Source organism: Neofelis nebulosa, chromosome 12, assembly GCF_028018385.1.
Source record: "Neofelis nebulosa isolate mNeoNeb1 chromosome 12, mNeoNeb1.pri, whole genome shotgun sequence".
Classification (NCBI taxonomy): domain Eukaryota; kingdom Metazoa; phylum Chordata; class Mammalia; order Carnivora; family Felidae; genus Neofelis; species Neofelis nebulosa.
In genome coordinates this window covers 2,757,349-2,771,011 of record NC_080793.1, presented here as the reverse complement: position 1 = coordinate 2,771,011, position 13,663 = coordinate 2,757,349, and the positions used below count along the sequence as shown (strand labels likewise).

General features: G+C 60.3%; 1 protein-coding gene and 1 long non-coding RNA gene across 3 annotated transcripts in view; one reads left to right on the top strand and one right to left on the bottom strand.

Moving 5' to 3' along the window:
- Nucleotides 1-13,663, top strand: part of BRD3 (bromodomain containing 3) — a 65,671-nt gene that overhangs the window by 24,182 nt on the left and 27,826 nt on the right. The window contains exon 1 of one of the 2 annotated variants that reach the window (XM_058693613.1): nt 6,626-6,780. The exons of the other annotated variant lie outside the window; for it this stretch is intronic. The gene's annotated coding sequence lies outside the window, so the exon portion shown is untranslated. Of the gene's footprint in view, nt 1-6,625; nt 6,781-13,663 lie in introns of those variants that run through there. 2 annotated transcript variants of the gene reach the window in all.
- On the bottom strand, nt 849-6,468 carry LOC131491110 (uncharacterized). The gene is made up of 3 exons (XR_009251311.1): nt 5,814-6,468; nt 2,313-2,375; nt 849-2,096 (listed from the first exon to the last, which is right to left on the bottom strand). It is a non-coding gene; the product is annotated as an uncharacterized LOC131491110 (long non-coding RNA).

Sequence of the window (13,663 nt, the reverse complement as noted above, 5' to 3'; positions counted from 1 at the left end):
ATGGTTTCTGATGACAGATAAGCTCTTGATCATACTGAAGCCCCCTTGTACGTGATGAGTGACTTCTCTCTGCTTCCAGGATTCTCTTTGTCTTTCAACATTTTGATTATAATGTACAGATCTCTTTGAGTTTATCCCACCTTGGATAACTGTTTTGAGCTTCTTGGCTACGCAAACTTTTGTCTTTCATCAAATTTGGGAAATTTTTGGCTGTTATTTCATAAAATATTCTTTCTTTCCCAATGAGTCTGTAATTTTCCCATTGTACATACATTAGTATGCTTGGTAGCATTCTGCCGGTCTCTGAGGCTCTGTTCATTTTTCTCTCTTTTCTCTGTTTCGATCATCTCAATCAACGCATCGTTAAGTTCTTTGACTGTTTCTTCTGCTTGCTCAGATTTGTTATGGAGTGCATCTAGTGAATTTTCTGTTTCAGTTATTGCTCTTTTCAAGCCCAGAATTTCTATTTGGTTCCCTTTCATTATTTCTATCCGTTTTATTGCTGTTCTCTATTTGGTGAGATATTGTGCTTATGGTCCCCTTAATTCTTTGTGCCTGGTTTCCCATAGCCCTTGAGCATATTAACAGGGTTGATTTAAAGTCTTTATCCAGGAGGGGCACCTGGGTGGCTCAGTCGGTTGAGCGTCCGACTTCGGCTCAGGTCACGATCTCGCGGTCCGTGAGTTCGAGCCCCGCGTCGGGCTCTGGGCTGATGGCTCAGAGCCTGGAGCCTGCTTCCGATTCTGTGTCTCCCTCTCTCTCTGCCCCTGCCCCGCTCATGCTCTGTCTCTCTCTGTCTCAAAAATAAATAAATGTTAAAAAAAAAAAAAATTAAAAAAAAAAAGTCTTTATCCAGGAAATCTAACATTTGGGCTTCCCGAGGGACCGTTTCTATTAATTTCTTTCCCAGTGTGCTGGCTACACTTTCTTGCTTGTTTGCATGCCTCACATTTTGTTGTTGTTGTTGTTGGAAATTGGACATTTTGAGTATTATAACGTGGCAGCTCTGGAAGTCAGATTCTCCTCCCTCCCTAGGGTTTGCTGCTGATGGCTGCTGTTGCTTGATTTTTCTGAACTAACTTTGTAAATCCAGTATTCTGCGTTGTGCGTGTGGCCAGCAAAGTGTCTGCTTGATTAGCTCAGTGGTCAGCTAGTTATTCAATGGAAATTTCATGCAACGCGGACATTAAACTGCCTCTTCCTTGATTGTTTTTCCAGTTTATGTAAACCTTTGACTAGTTTCCAGAGTTCAGATAAAGTATATTCTGACAGTTTTTGCCAGTTTATTTGCTGTTTCTGCAGAGTTATGGGCCCTTGAAGTCCTCTGCTCTGCCATTTTTGCTGACTTTATCTCAGCCGATTGCCAGTCAGATCTCATTTTCTCTGATGGCTTTTGTTCCTCTGTGATACATTTAGGGGTGCACTGACTCGTTTATCCTACTTGGGCTTGAAGGATTCATTTCCTCCATCTATTTTGTTCAAGTTTCATCTATTATCTGTACAAATCTTTCTTCTCCCCTTTAATTCTTAATTCTGTCTATCTGGAGTTCCTATTAGAAGGATGACATAACACCCCTTTCCTGTTTTTTAAATGAATTTTCCAATTTTCATATTTTCCACCTCTTTGTTCCTCTAACTAATTATCTCTTCGACAGTGTCTAAGCCACTCTGTATCCCTTCCTCTGAGGTTTAAATTTCCATGTAGCCTGTATTTTTGTTTTTTGTGTTTTATTTTTTAGCCTGTATTTTTGATTTCTAGAACTTCTAAGATTTTTTTTTTCAAAATTTCAAAATTTTTGTTAGCCTTTTTTTTTTTATTACTTATTTTACATTTTCAATCATTCTGAACATACTTATCTCGTCATCTCGGGATTCCTCCTCAGAGGCAGGGGATAGGAGGAGGGAATACAGACAGGGCCATGATGTCACAGGACGTCAACACAGATAGCTTTCCTGCAGGTGGCAAAGCCAAGAGGGGTTGTCACCGTGGCCTTGTAATGCCAGGGGCACCTCCACCTTGAGCGAGGATTCCAGGAGACCAGAAACCGCAGCACTTCCCGGGCCAGCCCGTCTCCGTTCTATTACCATGATTGTTTCTGCAAACAAAACGTAGGTTTTGGTTCATAGCAATACCTGTTTGCCGTGGAAGAAAGCAATGATTGTCAAGAATAAAGTAAAAGCACTCACAATCCTGGTTCCCTCCCACGCTTCGCTGCCACGACCGCCCGAGCCCAGCTTCCCTGGCTTCCTTCCCGGCTTGGTCTTTCCCCACAGCACCGAGCACCGTCAGGCACCCTGCATATCTTACTTACTTATGATAGTCTGTGCGTCCCCAGGAGCAGGTCAGCTCCACGGCCGCTCGTGCCCTGCGGTACCTGCCATGCGAGGAAGCGGGAGTTAGCGCGCCATGCCCTCGGCCAGGCCCTCTGCGGCGGATGGAGGGGTGGACGCGTACGCGGTCTTACGAGTGAGTACTTTCAGCACCCTTGTCGTCACGGCAATCTTCTGAGGCAGGTCTAGAGAACCCGTCTTACAGATGAGCAGCCTGAGACTCTGGGGGCCACCGCCTGTCTTCCCGCCCTGCCTCCTGCTGGCTGTGACCACGCTGCTGTGGCTGCAGCCCACTCCTTCTGTTCCCCTGAGCCCCCAGGTCGCCCCGGAGACCTCCCCACCGTGTGCTTTCAAGGACGTTACTATTACTGTCAAGCAAATGGTCTTCCGCTGGGGGTGGGGGGGGAGCAGGGAAAAGAGGGAAGTGAGAAGACTCACCTCCAAGCTCCATCCCCTGACTGAGGCTCCTCCCGCTTTTCTAAGAGAACCACCAGTTAAGAACAGGAGCCTCCGGTTCCCCAAACGTGCCCCTCGCCTCCCCTACCAAAACGCAGCAGGGTCCTAGAAGGCGCCTTGCGGGTGAAATGCGAACCCTCACCTGGCTCAGGCTAGTTAGCAATTGAACCTCGCTGTGCCTCCGTTTTCATCTGCAAAGCGGGCACGGTAACCCCTACCTCATAGAATTGTCTGCGGATTCGGTGAAGTTATGTATGTAAAGCTGCTCACACCGTGTGCTGGCACACAGTAAGTGCTCATTAAATGACTGTGCAGTCAGAAACCTCTGCCCTTCACCCCCAAAGCTCTCTGCAACCCAGCCTTTGTAGAGACAGATAGTCCTTTCTTAAAAAAAAAAAAAAAAAAAAAAGGGTCAACATTTATTGATTGTTGAGAGACAGAGAGAGGCAGAGCGCAAGCAGGGGAGGGGCAGAGAGAGGGAGACTCAGAATCCGAAGCAGGTTCCAGGCTCTGAGCCGTCCGCACAGAGCCTGACGCGGGGCTCGAACCCACGAGCCGAAGTCGGACACTTAACCGACTGAGCCACCCAGGCGCCCCATGTGGGGCTCAGAAACTTTTTTTTTTTAATGTTTATTTATTTATTTCGGGGGGGGGGCGAGAGAGAGAGGGAGACGGAATGAATCCCAAGCCGGCTGCGTGCTGTCAGTGCAGACCCCGACACGGGACTCAAACTCATGAGCCGAGACATCATGACAGGAGCTGAGATCAAAAGTCAGACACTTAACCTCCCAGGTGCCCCCCTCCTTTTTTTTTTTTTTTTCCTTAAGTTGTTCTGGGGGCTGATGAGTCTCCTGGGAAGCTAGGGAGGACCCACAATAACTATTTATTTATTTATTTATTTATTTATTTATTTATTTATAAGAGCAAGGAGGTGCGCCCTCATGAGCGGGGGACAGGTAGAAAGAGAGGGAGAGAGAGAATCCCAAGCAGGATTCGGCTGTCAGTGCAGAGCCTGGTGCGGGGCTCGAACCCACGGACCGTGAGATCATGACCTGAGCTGAAATCGAGAGTCGGATGCTCAACTGAAGCGCGCCATCTGGGCGCCCCACGATAACTAAACTTTTGAGAGACTTGTGTAGAAACTGTAATGCAGGAATACAAACTGCTCGATGCCTCCAGGGTCATGACCGGTAAAGACCGCATGAAAGCGGAGGAGGCAGTTGAGGCCCTGGGCCCCGTCCTGGCCTGAATGTGGGTTTAAGGCTGAGGACAAGCTTTAAGTCCATGGCCTTAAGGCTTCCCGCAGGGTTCTGTGTGGGGGTGAACAGGGCAGCGGCCTTAGCTGGAGGAGGTCTGGCTGTCCTGAGGTTTCCAGATGCAGGCTGCAGGGTGGGACAGGAGCAGGAGAAAGCAAGTCATTCCTTCACGCCAGACCCCCCCATAGGCCCTGGGGACAGAGCCCTGCTGTCACAGAGCTGCCACACTGGAGCGGGGACAGCCGGAGCCCCGACCAAGCTGGGGCCACAGGTCCAGCCTTTTGCACACACCCTTTTCCCTCCCACAGCAGAAAGCCCAGGCCCTATTTCTGTACTCCTTTGACAGATGAGGAAACCAGGGTTGGGGAGATTAAGTGACTCCATTCCGGGCACTCAGCAGTCCCCAGAGGCCCAACCTCAGTGGTGTTGAAACTCCAAGAGCCTGGGCTGATTAGGGGACGGTCACTGGGGCCGCTGTGGGTTTCTTCCCAAGGCAGCCCAGCCTCTCAAGAGGCCCCAGGGAGGGGCCACGGCACCAGGCCTGACAGGTAGTTAGCCAGGGGCTGGGATGCCCAAATGCCAGCCTCTGTCACATTCCTCTTACAGATTCTGCTCCTAGAGACTTCCAGCCTCATGGAAGGTTACCCCACCGAGCCACCTGGGCAGCACAAGTGAGCACGAGGAAGGGAAAGGTGGGGACCCGCGTCCTTCCATCAAAGCCAGGTCCCCAGGGAGAGCCCAGGTTCCTGCTACATTCCTCGCACGGGTACTCTTTGGATCAGCAGGCTACCCAAGGAGGGTCCTCAGGGTCCTGGACATTCGGTCAGCAGCCTTGACAGCCTGGCTGGTCAGGGGCAGCCTCTGTGGACTCCAACCAGGCTCTGCAAGGCCAAGACCAGGTGGAGAGGATCTTTGGTTTGGCCCGAGGAGGAGTGAGGTGGGATCATCCTGATGGCGCGTGCCCAGGCCGTCCTAGAGGAGGAGACCCAGACGACAGGAAAGGAACGCAGCCTTGGAGATGACTAACACGGGAGTCTGTAAACCCGGGCTTCCGGAGGGGTGCTATGAGGACCACAGGTCTAAGGTGTCAACCTGCAGATTCTCATCATCCACTCCTTGGCCTTCTCCCACTTTGGAAACTAGAAAGGCAAGATTTTCCCCACTCCAGCGCCTTGCTCTGGAGTCTTGCCTGGGGTGTGTAAGGGGTCCTGGGCTCCCAGGGAAGGGGCAGCGTGGATGGTCCGGGAAGGTGTTGGCCTGTCCTGCAAACTGTTTTCCAGGCCCCCAGGCTCTGGCATCTCAGCTCTCCCACATGTTAGCTCTGTGACCCAGGGCAAGTCAGTCCACCTCTCAGAGTCTCAGTTTCCTCACCTGTAGGACAGGTGGCACATTCTGGAACCACAGAATGGCTGAATGGGCTCAGGGGAGACCGCACTCAACTCTAACACTAGTAAGATGCGTGCATTTCCGCGGGAGAACGCCTGAGCACCCTGAAGTAAACCCAGCGACCCCAGGGGCTTGGGATGGGTCCAGCCCACACAAGCAAACTTGACCTTGCAATTGGCAGGTTCAGCCAACACAGAAGAAAACCTGTCCCTAGACATTTTTATGGGGGTCTCACGTACGCAAGGTGCGTCCACCTTATATTACAGCTGGATAAAACTGTTCTCGTGTATACATCTGAGGAATGGCCACCCAAAACAAGACCCGAAACGTGTCCATGAGCTGAGCTTTTGAAAACACAGAAGAGCCAAGGGTCTCTGCTGTTACCTTTGTGGCCCACTCCTGGAATCTCAGGATGGGGACCTTTAGCTCATTCCTGCTCCTCCCGGCGCAGATGGGGAAACTGAGGCTGGCGGACCGACCAGGGCTTTGGGCAGAGCCGTGAACACCCCCTGCTCCCTGCCAGCTCCGGCGGTTCGGCGCCTTCTCGCACGCCAGCGGCATTGGGCTCTCGACCCCCGCGCCAGGGGGACGCGAGCTGGGCGGCGGGCCCAGGCGGAGAAGGGTAGACGGAGGGGGCGCGGCCGAGCGCGGCTCCTCCCCGGGCGGGGCCGCCCCTGCGCGCGCGCGCGCGCGCGCCGAAGCCCCGCCCCCGCCCTTCGCGCGCGCCCCCGCCGAGCTAATTAGGCGCGCGGTTTGTTTACAAACACGGGGCTGGGCAGGTGCGCGCCGCCCCAACGGCGCGCGGCTGGGGTTCGAGGGCGGCCCCCCCACCCCCACCCCCGGGCTCCGGGGTCCCCGGGCGGGAGTGGCGGCGGGAGGGCCGCCGCCGGCCGCGCTCCTGCCTTTTCCACGCCTCCCGCGGGCACCAGGAAATTCGCCCGTGGGCCCGAGTCCCCCGCGCGGCGGGGCGGGCGGCGGGGATGCAGGGCTGGCCACGCGGGCCCGGGCTAGGGGCGGCCGCCGGGGGTCCCCGCCCCGCCCCGCCCCGCCCCGCGCGCCCCCCGGGCCGGGCCCGCTCGCGGCCGGGTCGGCGGGGCGGGCAGCGGGCGGGGGCGCGCGGGGCGGGGCGCGGCGCCGGCGGGGCCGGGACATGTAGTCCGCGCGCCGCGGCCTCCCCTGGGCGGCCCCAGCGCGGGCCCGGCCGCGGACTACGACTCCCGCCAGGCGCCGCGGCGCAGCGCATGAGCCCTGCTCGGCTCCGGCGCGTCTATTATGCTGCCGGGGCCGGCGAGCCAAAGAGGAGCCGGCCGCGCGGGCCGGGAGGGACGGCCGCTGGAGCCGCCGAGGCCAAGTACGCCTTTCTCTTGCTTCCTTGCGCGCGCGGGGCGGCGGGCGGCGCGGGCGGCGGCGGGCCGGGCGGGCCGGGGAGCGCGGCCCCGTGCGCCCCGCGCGGGCCGCCGGCGCGTCCCGGGAGCCGGGCGCCCCGGCCGCCGCCGCCTTTGTGCGCGGCCACGATGCAACAAAGCGCGGCGGCCGCCCGGGGTCGCGGCGGCGGCGGCGGCGGCGGCGGCGGCGCGGGCTCCCTCCCCTCCGCCCTCGCCCGCGCCCTCCCGGCCGCCCGCGCCCCGGGCTGGGGGCGTCACCGCAGCTGGGGCGCGCAGCCCGGAGTTGGCACGGCCCGCGCGCCCCGCGCCAACCCGGCCTCCCGCGCCCTCCCTCGCGGAAGGGATTTTTTTCCCCCTTTCCTCTGCCCGCCATCTTTCGGAGGGGGGAACGAGGGAGGACGCGGAGGGGAAGGTGCGCGGCGGCGTCCCGGGCCCGCCGTGCGCGGCGGCGCCACTTTCCCGGCGCCCGCCCGCCCTGGCTGCGGCCCCTCGGGGCTCGCGCTGGGGGCCCGGCGCCGCCGCCGCCGCCCCCGGGGCGGGGGGCGAGACCAGGCCGGGCCCGCCTCGGAGTGGCGCGGGGCAGCTTCCTCCCAGAGTTAGGGGCCCCGCGCTGACTTTGAGCCCCTTTGAGTTGCTGGGTCGTTGCGGCCAGGCCAGGCCAGGAGGAGACCCAGTTCCCGTTTTGAAATGAGCCTGAAAAGCGCTTAATCCGGGCGAGGTCGACATGGAGCGGGAGGAGCGGGGTGCTTCTCCCCTTTCCCACTCGGTGTGGGCACCGGCCTGATCATGGCACAAGCCCATCGGGGAGGAATGCCCGCCACGCAGACCTCGAACGTCCCCGTGGCCCTAGTGGGCTCCTCCGTGAATAAAGCTGGGGGCCCCGGGGAGCGCTCTCTCTCTCTCTCTGTCTCTTTTTCTCTCCCCCTCTCCCCCTCTCCCTCTCCCTCTCCCTCTCCCTCTCCCTCTCCCTCTCCCTCTCCCTCTCCCTCTCCCTCCACCGGTTGCTCATATGGGGGCAGGGCTAGCGTGGAGCCTTGTGCGGCCTCCTTTCCCTCGGGGGCCCAGGAACGATTTTGGAAAGCTGGGAGTGGGGACGCAGAATGGGGTCTGCTAGGTGGCCCGCTTGGGGCGGGTTCCTCCTGTGAATTCTCTCTCTTGAGCCCATTCCCCCAGTGTCCCGCGACCCTTCATTTTGGCTGAACGCTTTCTGCCCAGACCTACAGAACTGGCGTCCCTCCCCCCTCTGCTAACTTGGTTATTGACTGCAAAGTTAACGTGGTGGGTGTGGGGCGGGTATTGTGCATCAGTGGGCAAACTAACGGGCAAGAGGAAAATGAGGGAAACAATCCCTTCGGCCGCTCCTCGTGCTCCCCCACCCCACCGAGGACGAAGAAGGGAGTTTTGTTAGCTATCTCCCTTACTCTTTTTCTTTAAGATGGGGATTCTTTTCTTGGGTCTGTGGCGTGGCCCTGGGAGATCCTGAAGTCTATGCAAAGTTGCCTGGCCTGGCATTTTGGTGGGGACAGGGGAGTAGTTTTGGCTGCAAAGGGGTCAAAGAAATGTCTGAATCTGTGCAGGGGGTCAGTTCTCAGGAGGTAAGGACCTCTTCTTCCCAGGGGCCCTTCGCAGCAGCCCTAAAGGTGGCCTCTCATTTGCAAATAAAGCTCTGTGTTTGCCCTTTTCTGTCTTGAGGCCTTGACGTGTGCTGGTGGCTACAGATAAGGAAAGATAGGGCACACAGCGGGGAGGGACAGGAGGTGACGTGGGCAGCGGAGGGGCATTTCTCTCTGACCTTTCTGGTGACCTGGGGGGGCCTGCCTCAGCCCCTGGACATCTGGAAGCTACCTCCAAGCAGCTCCTCAGAGGCCTAGATCCTGTCCCAGCCCTGCCACGGGGACGTCCAGGGAGGAGGGAGGATTTAAGACGCTTTTTTGGGGTGGACATTCGGCACCGTTTTGATCTTTATTTTGTTTTTAGGAAGTAGAGTAATTGATTTCCTTCGGCAACAGCTTGCGCGTGCTTTGGAAGCGCGCTTCGAATAAAGGACGGGATTTGTAAACACTGGGCTCCCGCCTTTGACTCTCAGGCAGTCCTGGGCAGAAAGTGAAAGTGGAGGGGGGGCCCCTCCAGCACACCGCCCAGCCCAGCTCGCTGCTGCAGCCCGCGCCTCCTTCCTGTGCCCGCCTCCTGCAGGCTGGCAACCTGCCAGCCGCCAGAGCCGGGTGCCCGGCAAGTGGTGAGGTGCACGGCCACTTCCTGGTTCTAGGTGGCGGAGCTTTGCTGGGGGAGCGCTGTTCTCCCCCTCCCCCCGCCCCGAGCAGAGTGGTTCTGGTCCTTTTTTTTCCTCCCTAACTGGTCTTTGAACTGTAACCAGGGGCACCCCAAAGGCAAGCCCCGGATACCTGGCCTCAGCGGGTCGGGCGCCAGTTGAGGCAGTCTTTGTTTTGCAAGGAAATTTTAGTGGACCATGGCAGAAAGTGGCACCCTGCTCGTTGCACACGTGCCTCTGGGAACTCGGGGTGCCCCAGGGACTCGAGTCTTCTTGGGAATGCGCCTCCCCTCCCGCCTGAGGCTTTGTCCTTTTGTTTGAGCAGAAGAGACCAACAGGTGTCCCCGCAGTGGCTGGGCCGCCTGGCGTGCTTGGGCCGGGAGCACCGGTCACCATCCAGGTGCCCAGGTGGTGCCCGCTGTGTCCACGAGGCCCTTTGGTGCTCACACCCCCGCTCCGGGTACCTGTGCTCCTGCCATCCGAGAATCGTGGAGTGGGGGGGGGGGGGGCGCTTAAAGGCAGAGTGTCATGTTTGGGGATCATTCACACAGTGGTGGTTTGCATTTGAAGTCTGGCTCCTGGATGCACGTTTGTGGTGGTGATGGTGGGGACCTGCGTGTGTGTGTGTGGCCGGGGCTTTCGGCTCCGCTGTTTAGTGCTACCGGGGAGTGTTGATTTCTTTTGCCAGCTTTTAACTGTTCTAGAACAGTCTGCTCTCAACTGACTCCTTCCTAGGCCCTTTACAACCTGCAGCGAGAGCCAGCTGAAAGATGTGTTTTGAAGGAAGCCCCCTCCTCCCCGCCGCAGGTCCCAGAAGTACTGGGGGACCTCGTCAGAAGTTAGTGAGGTGTTCAGAAGTACTGTTCCAGCCCCTCAAAAAAGGTCACCTGGAGTGCAGTGACAGTTCGGGTGTTCCTCGCTCATTTTCTCTGCGTGCGGTTGAAGTCGGGCTCGGTGGCTGGTGTGGGACCGTGATCAGGACGTGCCGGTGGCTGCGGTGGGGGCCCCGTTGGGGTCCTGGGCACCAAGTGCCCCAGGACATGGAGGTGGGAATGCCTTCACCTGCTGGCTGCTGTCACGGTGGCCGCTGCCCGCAGACAGGAACACGTTCGCAGGTGCGTGTGGCCGGACCCTCGTAACGTGTTACTAGAAGGAAAAGGAACCATTTCAGGTCTGTGACTAAGACGAGGGGATGCCTTTCCTGTACAGGGGCAGTGACCGGAGGGTGTCACGGGGGTGCAGCGTGCGTGTAAGGGGCAGAGAGTGGCACGGGCCTCCCGAAGGGGGTGATTCCCCCAGCTGATGGCCGGCTGCTTCCAGCACCAGCCTTGGCGTGGATGGGCACTCGCGGTTGAGAGCTCCGGCTAGGCTGGCCGTCGGCTCCCGGGCAAGGTCCGCGCCCGCTGGACTCCGTCCTCACTGCCTCCGGGCTGTCCCGGCCGGGCCGGGTGTGGGTCTGGGCTTAGAGACACAGATGACCCGGCCACTGTCCCCTGTGATGGCAGAAAGCCCCCACGGGCCTGTCAGAGAGGCCGAGGAGCGCCGGGGAATAGAGCTTGGGGTACACGCAGGCGCTTGGGCTGCGGGAACTCCAGCACCGCGGGCGGGTTCCCAGGGAGCACAGGGCTGCGGTGACGTCACCACCGTGGGTACCGTTCCCAGCGGGCACTAGGGCGGTGGCAGCATCTGCGCTGTGGGCAGTATTCCCAGTGAGTCCTGGATTGTAGTAATACCTACGTGATATCCCAGTGAGCGCCGGGGGCGTGGTGACACCGCTACCGTGGGTACCGTTCCCGGGACCGCCAGGGCGGCGGTACTCCCAGCGCGTGTGGGCCGTGGTGATATCCACTAGATGCCGAGGGTGGCCAGGGGCTCAGGAGGTCCCTGCTCCTCACGCCGCGTGTCGCTGAGCGGCCTTGTCTGGGGAGCGGAGGCCAGGCCGTGGTGGGCAGCAGCCTAGGCTGGCGTGGGGCGAGGTGGGGTCGGGACCCCGTCAGGCGTGGCGGTCAGCTCTCCGGGCTCCCTTGGCGGGTCCTCGGAGCTCCTGGCAGCCCGGCACGGCAGCGGTCGAAGCGGTGCCCGCCCGTGACGTGGTCTGGTTCCCGTCGGGCGACTGGGCGCTCCCGCCTCCCTTCCCGGGATGGAACACGCCGGGGCCCGTGGGCTGCACCCCACACCGGGCAGGCCCGCCACAGCCTCGTGGTAGAAAGTCGACAGGCCGAAGGAGTGGCCAGGGCGCTGAACCCTGGTGCTCATGGGGCCGGGCCCCCGCCTCTGTATGTGTGTGGGGCCACTCGGCCTCCAGCGTCCTCGGGGAGACCAGCTGTCCCGAGCGGACGGTCCTTCCCTCCCCTGGACGAGTGTGGATGCCAGTCACTCTGTCCTCATGGCGTCTGTCCCCTGAAGACATTTCCCTTTGAGCCGCGGGTCACTTGCCCCTTCCTGGCCCCATGGAAGGTGTCATTCAGTGCGGCCTGTGGCCTGGCCTTGGGGGGTGCCCTGCGGGGATGCATAGGGGTGTTGCTGGGCTCCCCCACCGCTGACACCAGATTCTGGCCCGCCAGGTGCCTGGGCCAGGGCTCAGCATATCTGAGCGTGTGTGTGTGTGTGTGTGTATCTCTGGGCCTTCACACCCGTTGAGAGGCACCCTTAGTATGGTGGGGGGAGGTCAAAAGACATATGGAGATGTACGGAGACAGAGCCTCGCAGCGGCGACGGGGTGCGGCTGGTGAGCCGTGAGCCCCACTTGGCAGTGGGGTCTCAGGTCCGTGTTGAGGCCGATGTTTGGCCAAGAAAGCAGCCCTTCGGAGGCGGGCTTCCCCAAGGAGGGCCGGCGGGGTGGGGAGAAGTGTAAGACCTTAGCAAACAGCAGGCTGAAGAAGCATGAGGTGGGCCAGGGGCCCGGGCCCCGGGCACCCAGGTGCTGTGGGTACGGAGCCCAGAGGACAAGGCGGCGGGGGGGGTCGTCAGGAAGGTCAGGGCCGCAGTGCGGGTTGGTCTGCGGGCCAGGCACGGGGCCTTGGGACAGTCCTATACAGACCCAGTGGAGTGGCTGCACGTTAGATGGGCCTGGGCCAGCCGGGGTCAGGTCCCGTGCTTCGGGAGAGCAGGTGTGACCTAGACCCAGGGCGCGCTCCCTGCCTGAGCGGGTTGTGACAGGCCCAGCCTCCCGGTCTACTCCCCTCCCCTGGGGTCCCCTCCCCTGGCCCCACAGGAAGAGGCAGTTGGCTCTGTCTGTCATGGGAGCCGACCCTGGCCTCACGGATCCCGTTTCCTGAGACTTGGATGGCCAGCCCCAGGGCGGCCGCCTGTCAGCGTGTGCCGCCTGGGGGCACAGGTTGTCCGGCTCTGGGGCGGCACTCCGCTCCCGTCTGCTGGGCGGGGAATCTGCCTCCTCCTGGCCGGGTGACCTTGTGCCCCTTCAGCCCTGAGCCTCCGTCCCCCCTGGAAGACAGAGCTCACGCGGCCTCCCACGGGTGCCGTGCCAGGTGGACTGCGAGGACACTGGGACTGGAGTGTGGCCGTGGGGGCCCCCAGGGGCACAGAGAGAGAGAGAGCCCTCCCGCACCTCCCTCAGGAGGCCGAGGGTTTGAAGGCCGTCCTCGTTGCTGGTGGGAACTGTGGATCTGAGCAGGACAAGGCAGCATAGGCAGTCTCCGGCCCTGCCCCGTGTCCCCTTCTCTGGCTGAGACTGGGGACAGACCCCTACCAGTGACCTCCCCCTTCAAAGACAGCGTCCTCGGTGCCTCCTCTTCTCCCAGGACGTGCCACGGTCTCCGCTCAGATGCTCCCTATGCCAGGGTCCCGCCGAGGACCTCCACTGACCCCTCCCCTATGGTCCCTAGACCCTCTCTTTGAAAGCTGGGGCTCCTGCCCCCCCCCCCCCCCAGCACAAATAAAGGCTCCTTGCTCTGGGCCAGGCCAGCCTGGAAATGCCCCGTGTGGCCCCTGCCCCCTCCCGGTCTCATCCCCCCATGGCTGAAGGTGCTCCAGGGCCACCTGCAAGTGAGTGTCCGTGTGTCCCTCGTTTCTGTCCCCCACCAGCCTCCGTTCCGGCTGCCCGGGAGCGTCCAACTCTGCCTGCCTCCGGCGCCACCTGTGGGCGGCCGCTGCCCCGTCTTGGGGGTGTTTTCCAAGGTGGCGCCTGGACCGAGGATCCTACTCATTTGTCCGGGGACCCCGAATAAGGGGTCTTTCCTGATGTCCCCGTGGGCTGAGTGAGCCTCCGGTGGACTTCTGTGTTTTATCCGGGATCCTAGTTCCCCGTGGAGGAGGGAGGTGGGTCCCAGAGGCTGGGTCCAAGCCCCTTGGGAAGTGGTGGGGGGCCAGCCGGCTGGCTCCGGGCCAGCCCCCACCTCGCCGCCTGCAGCCCGGGGCCCGTCTCCCCCCTCCCCCCCAAGGCCCGGCACAGAGCCCCTCACAGAGTGGAGCGTGTGTAGCCCCTGAGGATTGGTGGCCAGTCTGCCCCCTGCCCTCCCCTGCCACCTGCCCACTTTGGGGACTCCGGATCTCTGGCTTTCACTTGTGTTTGAGGGTTTTTGTGGTTTATCTGAGTTTCCGCTCTGGGCAGTTTCAGATCC